The sequence below is a fragment of the Oreochromis niloticus genome, linkage group LG11, assembly GCF_001858045.2.
Source record: "Oreochromis niloticus isolate F11D_XX linkage group LG11, O_niloticus_UMD_NMBU, whole genome shotgun sequence".
NCBI lineage: Eukaryota > Metazoa > Chordata > Actinopteri > Cichliformes > Cichlidae > Oreochromis > Oreochromis niloticus.
This window is the reverse complement of record NC_031976.2, coordinates 11,490,372-11,497,969: the sequence shown is the minus strand read 5'-3', so window position 1 is coordinate 11,497,969 and position 7,598 is coordinate 11,490,372.

Genomic DNA, 7,598 nt, shown 5'->3' with positions numbered 1-7,598 from the left:
TCAGCAAGGTTCTGGAAAAATTCCTCAAAGATTTTGCTCCATATTGACATGATGGCATCACGTCCTTGCTGCAGTTTTCTCAGCTGCTCGTCCAAATGGATGCAAGTTTTTTTCCCCCATGTGAATCACTTATCTCCCCAGTAGATGCCCTCATTGAGCTTCTAAACAGAATATGAGCGGCTTAGCACATATCTTCATACACTGATGAGCCGTGTATAATGGTACATATTAAGGTACAGCTTTAGCCTGAATTTGTTAAATTATCGGAGCTAATTCAGCTTTGCTTTTGCTATTGTTGCTCATTAGATGCTGATATCCCACTGCAGAGGACTTATTTTTATCTCATGTGTGCTGAATTTGTTTAAACTACAAAAGCAATAACCCCCGTTATTTTTGATAATCATAATCAAACAAACCTTTTTCCAAGAAATAAATTTATTTAACATACAAAAAGTAATGATATTTTTTTATTTCATGTAAAAAAAACCAAAAAAACAGCACTTTTTTCAATAATTGGTCTGAACAGGTTTTTGTGCTGTTGCTAAGAAAACCATCTAACATGGAATAGTTTTAGAATATACAACATTAGATTATAATACATAGAATCTGCAGACATTGAATCAAGGAATCTATGTTATGAAGTAAGTGATGATTCATTTTAAACATATATTTTAAAGCCATCTCTCCATTTGTTAGTTTATGGTAATTTGATTGCAGACACATTTTAGATCCGTCTTGACCTTTTCAAACAACAGTGTTACTGCTCCCAGCACCACTGCTTCTCAGATAGGTGCCAGTACTTTACCAAATCCATTGAAAAACCCCAAATGCGGAGCTTAGTTATGAAACAGCGTCTCTCCTTGTGTTCACTTTGTAATAATCTCAGTTGGTTTCTGGGTAAGTAGGCCCTGTTCTTAGCAGTGAGCAGAGATTTCATAATTGCTTCCTAATTGTTTAACTGTTATTAAAAATATACCTCCTCGGTGTATATAAATAATGAAATGTATAAAACTGTTTGATAAAACTTCTATATAGGGGGTTTTAGTTAAACAACAAATTTATTGAAGATAAATGCAAACAATAGCATTGTCTTGTGAACTCCACATCCTTTTTTAAAGACAAAAATTTAGGGACTATTATGTTCAGAGTTATTTTTAATAATAATATTTCCCAGACAGGAAATTATGCAACAGCTTTCAGAGGCTGGGAACTTCCAGTGGCCTGAAAAATAATCCTCGTTCAGCAAGAATTTACTGGGAATAGATGTGTCCCTAAAGCAGCTTCATAGTGGACGGTGACCAGTATTTGCCAGTAGTTTCAGTCTCACATATGTTTGAAAGGAATCCCAGCAAAACAGAGTTTTATTAGATGCTGGATTCAACATGCATATTTCATTCTTGCTTAAAATTTTTGAGGTGTATCTTTTCACTTTTCTGGCAAAACATATTGATTTGCAATCATGCATCTGGATGAACACATCATACTTCTGGAAAGGCACTGTGCAGTACTGGAACTTAAGCAAGGATGATGCAAAAATGAACTTTTGCATGTAAGAAGACTTTCTCAGCTGTTTTTTTTTACTCCACATAATGACACACTTTTCCTCTGATAAGCTTTTGTGAGTTTAAACTGAGTGCAGTAACACCAATACTGTATGTGAACTGCGTGCAGTGATAGTGGAGCAGAATGAGCTGGCAGGATAGTGAAGCTGGCTTTTGACTTCGAGTCTGATACGGGGGATGTGTGTCCCCCACACAAAGAGGAATAAATTTCCAAAGTTTGTTCAGCTCTGAGTCAGCGTTACAGTAGGTCACAGACCCACACAGATTCCAGACCACATAACCCTAGGACATACACCTTTAAACTTTAATATTAAATATAGTATAGTATGTTTTTAATGTTTAAACAAATTAAAAACACAATTGCCCTGCTTATTAAACTTTTATATTTGAGAGGTTGACTCTGTAGTTCTAGTTTCATATTACTGTTTTACTGAGCAAATGACTAAACAAGTACGTTCTTTACATATCCATGCTGCACTTTATTCCTACTGCATTTTAGTCATTAATGTACCTGGCCTTCTGCGACATTGAAGCTGTTACTTAGACAAAAAAACCCCTTTAGATTACCTAACTCACTTAACAATGTAAACTGTTGCAGCACTTTTCCACTGGGTCATTAACTTGTAGAAAGATGCGTGTAGTTTTTATGGCTGTCTGTAGAAGACTGTACTGTGACAGCAAAAATTGACAGGGAGCACAGAGGTGGCCTTGGATTCTGCTAAGTAAAGTGCAATCTGGTCTAAAGTGCAAAAAATGTTCACTCTGCTAAGTAAGTATTGGTTTTGGCAGGCCACCAGAACCTGTTAGCCTGAATGCAGGAAAAGAGCCAACCTTTGAAATGAACTCTAGCAGACTGTAGCACAGGCAGCACATAGAAATTCAATTCAATTCAATTCAATTCAATTCAATTCAATTCATATAGGTCCCAAAAACAACAACAGTTGCCTCAGTGATTATTTGCAATGAATTTCTAATGAGATACAAAATGAAAATTGCTGTGAGTGTGCATCCATAATGTTTCTGCATATTCACACAGGCATTATGCACATAATGGAGGAACTGATCACTTGTGCATGTCTAAGTAAAATGTAAATACTCTCTAAGTCTTTAGAAATAAGCCACACGACGACGCCAAACAATTTAGAACAAAGGGTGCGACAAAGATGACATCAAGGTCTTTCTGTTGACCCTTAATGACGAATTTTGACACCTCGATATACATCAATAAAGATGTGGTTTGACAACTGTTAGAACAGGTTTTTCAACAGTAGCTGCTCAGACAGAAAACCACTCTCACTGATATCTCAGTTGTTTTGTTGTATAAGCACGGTATATATGAACAATATATATGATTTCTTTTTTATAACACGTCATCTAATGTTTGTTTTGATATTTTAAAAAGTAAAATTAACAGCAAGACAATTCACTTGAATTTCAGACTTTAAGTAAGCAAGAAATGACGCATGTTTTCTCTCCTTTCATTTTTTAACCACAAACATTTCCCAGACATTGACGCCCCAACTGCAGAGGAAATCTCACTTTGGTTTCTTTTTGTTCATTGTGCTCAGTTGCTGTAGACTGTAGCCTTTTTTAACCTCTGTGCCCATTAGTGTGGTTTTGCATGTAGGTCAGTGGAAGCTGTACTCATAGAAACATCACTGATTAACCTTGAGTTGGGACACCTAGACCCATTACACTGTCATCAGCCTTAAACCTGTCCTTTATCGCCTGTTACATCAGAGTGTCATTAAATGCAGTTAAAAGTAAAATGTCTCAGCTACTTAAAAGTGCTGAACAAGCACTTTCCCTTGGAGTAGGTTAAGGGGTTGTATGAGATGAAATATTGATGTCTTACAGTCACATAGGTTTATAAGGTAAAGGTATGGACTGTATTATATGCTGACATTGTAGCTTCTGACAGAAACACACAATGAACACACTGACTAACAGTCTATGAACTAGTACAAACCAGTTTTTGTAAACTATCAGATTTGCTGCAGAAAAAAAAGGGAACAAAAGCATGATTGTGTTAATCTGGTTATGTGTACTCAAAGTTACCAGCAAGAAGATTTTGAGGAAAGGAAAATCAAAAACTAAAACAAAAAGGAAACCAGCTATGGACCGAACAAGATAAAATAATGTAAACCCTAAAACATGTATAATGTAGTTAAAATGTAAATAACCTGATCATTCATAGACTTATAGAGAAGATTGGATTAAAATCTTAAAAAGTATTACAATTGTAATAAAAATGTACAATATATAGTCTAGTAGGTAAACCAGACTGAAGTCACACACTTTCACCAAAACTGTGCGTAAACTGTCACTACGCTTTCCACAATGAACTCACTTACACACAGACACACTGTGGGCTTGCCTACTTGTTCACCCACACACAAACCACTGCTGTATCAGTTTTGTAATAAACTGACAAATGAATTCTGTGCCGAAATTTCCCCGCAACCTACACATGAATCAGGATGTCTCTACAGTACACATGTCAGACATAGATCCTGTATACAACACGCTTCATGACCATGAAGCGTGTGCTAACCCTTAAACTGATTTCTGAATCAAATCAATCCTCATGTACAGTTCAAACTATGGTCACTGCATTTTTCTTATATACATATGACCTGATTGAATATGATTTCAGCACAGACTCAAAACAAGTTTCTTCAGTTGCACGCATACAGAGCTTCACTTTTTCTTTAGCAAGACTGACTAAATTGTTGTTACATATTAGGTTTAAGTAATGACAAACTGTCAAAAACACATTTTTACATTCTGTATAACTGTTTTAGGCCCGACAGTGATAACTGTCAGCAGTCCCTTTTATGTTATTGTTAGTTTTTGAAGAAAAAAAACCCACTACAGTGACTTGTAGATGTTTTTTTTTTTTTTTTTTACGACAAATTCTTTCCAAAGAATGTATAATGTATCAATCAGTTCTTCTGCAAACTGTGCATTGATTATATCGGTGTTGCAGTCTTCTTCTTCTTCACTGCCATTGTTGGTGTATTCAGATGGCCCCTTGTGTAATAACAAGTGCTCACCAGCACTAAAGCGTAACATTTACAGCACTGACACACTGTTGTGCGTGTGAGTCCTTCTGCATATAAATACAAAAAAACTATTAAGTATTTAAAAGTATTGCTCTATAAAAGTACTGATGAAGATGAGTGTGCTTTTTGCATTTTCTTAGCATTGCCCAATAGCTGCTGCTCTATTGCCAAACCACAAATACTTTGTCTACCATTACAAAAAACACAGTAATAAGTATAATTAGTGATGACGTCATGTGAAAATGAAACTGCCAGCTTGTTGAACGTGTCTGGATGAGTATCAGTGTATTTTGTGGGAAAGGTTAAGTACACCATTGGTAGTAAACAACATCACCCCCTTAGGCAGAAATGACTTATAAGCATAACACAAACTGAAAACTGGCCCATGAATAACGTCTCTGTGCCAGAGTGTTTAAGGGTTTTCCCTCAAAGGTTTAATGGGATTTTTAAAAAGGATTTCCTTCATCTTTTTTGATACTATTTAGTTATCCTGAGATCTCTGAATAGATTAATTGAATCGTTAAGTCAGTGACTGCAAACTGACCATTTCCTCATCATGCTTTACAGTTAATATATGAGGCCCATTTCATTGAAAGCTACCTTTGGTCTGGCGAATATATGTCTTTTTCACTCATCTGCACAGATCATTTGACAAAACTGTATTTTAATTTAGGGGCGTGATGGGCTTTCCCCTATCACTTCTCATGAACAACAACCGGTGAACTAGTGAAACTGGCTGTTCTGCATGAGTACTTTTATTTTAGGTAAACTCATAAAGCGGCCTTTTAACATTTAGCCTACATGCACTTGAATTTCACTTCACATATCTCTATGCATACTATACTTTAATATAATACTGTGTACAGTGCAATCTACATGAAAAATCGTGCTCAGTGTTTTTTTTACACCCATCATCACTCTAATGTTGCTCGTGCTGGAAAACCGGTCGGTCACGGTCAGCACGTGCCCGTGTTGTGCAACAAACTCCCTACTGTCTCCTCCCGTCTTTGTACCTTCAAGACATTTTGCTGTGGACTGTTTACTTCTCAGCACTATTGTGAATGCAAACGAGACATTTCCGGCTTTTCTTGCTTCAAGTTAAAAGCTTTGAAATGGTGATCCAGCTTGATGCTTTTATTGTGAAGGAATTATCGGAAATGCACACAGGCGTGTTTGCCGAACTTCAATAAACTTTTCTTTTCTTTTGTGCTCAGAGCGGGTGAAAAACACGGGCTGCACGTAACCGAAGCTGCTCACTGCAAAGGTCGGTGCTGGTAACCAGACCACGGAGGGCCCCCCCCGGCTCATACAACTTTTTTGTCGTCTAGTCTTCACCAAAAACCAAAAAAACTTCTACAGCTAGTACAAATCACTAAAATCATTTAAATCCTACACTCCTCTTGCCGGATTGAGGAAATAGTTCGTACGGGCATGCGTGCCAGGATGTTTTATGGTGTTTGTGTCCTTGTGTGTGAGGCGTGTGCATGCGTGTGATTTGGACTCAGTAGGATTTTTTTTTGTGTGTGTGGTTTTTTGTATGTCTGACTGGAATCGTGCAGGGAACAGACAGGGTTGAAGAAGAGGCGGAGCAAGAAATGTTCTAGACAGTATTGCCAAGGCCAACGTGTTCTTTCTTCTGAAAATCCAAACCTCGTCTTTATAGGATCTCAGGATGGGCTGTGCACACGGACAGCTGTTTTCAACTGTGATGAACCCTATCACTCCATTATCCCACTGTGCAAGACTAGTTTCTTGCACGTTAACTGTCCTAAACATGCACGTTTCAGTCAGCACAGGAGAACTACATTCAAAGCACGATGTCAGCATCATCGGGGACATTATGAACCTCACATTAAAAAAAAAAAAAAAAAAGTTCCCCTTTCGAGTCGATTATAACAAGCGATATTCAGGAGCATGCAGGAGGTAGGAGTGTTCCTGCAGGTGTGTGCACACGTGTCAAGCTGACATTCCTGACTGATGAATGCATCAGTTGTGTGTTTTTGACAATAAGTGCATGCATCTGCTTGTTTGCACGTGCATTTACTGTATATGCTCATATCTGGGTAAATCTATGTTTATTGATCTGTGTTTACTAATCAATCACAGTGGACACTGACACTGAATTTTTATCTCTTTCGTGCTATTGGTTTTGTGTAAGAATATCAAGGCTGATTGCTGACCCCAGAATGTACCCATTGTAATCTTCTAACCTCTTTGGCTGAACATGAACAAACCTATGTCATTATTGCTGAAGAAAATTGTGGAAAAATCTGGTCAAGAAAGTGAAGTTATTTGGAAAGTACAAGCTCAACTCAGCTCTGAACAAATAGGATTACTGAATCAACAGCTCAGCATGTTCAGATCATTTGGGGCCCTTGAAACATTTGTTTGTTAATCTAAATGGTCAGCACTGAAAACTCATCTTTTCTAAATGGTCAGTACTACAGTTGAGGTCCTTTTTGTCAAGACTTTATACCAGTCTTATAAGAAATGGGAAGGATAAGATAAAAAACCCCCCGTCTCAAATCATAGGTGCAGGCAGATGTATGTCATTGCAATCATCAAGTCATTCAATATAAAAATGTACTGAGGTAGCGTAACCCCAATAACCCTGTTCTAACTCGGTGTTTTCTACAGACCACCTTCCTTTAGGGCCTCATCCTTCCTGATTTGATGCCAAGCTGTTGACCATTTTCCCTTTTATATTGTTCAAAGGAAACCTGAGCGAGCCAGCTGCAAGAAAGTCCTTGTTCACTGTCATATTCTTATATATAATTTCTTATACATAATATCTTATATATTATTTGACTGTTTTACTGATGCATTTACACATAAGGAGCTTTTCAGTATCTGGTGTTAACTTTGCTATGCATGATTCATTTTAATGTTTTGGATCATTTTGCACTAGTTCTTTAAAATCTTCATCTGCGAAGCTCTCATGAAGTGTAGCTGTAAGATGAATGTATTGGAC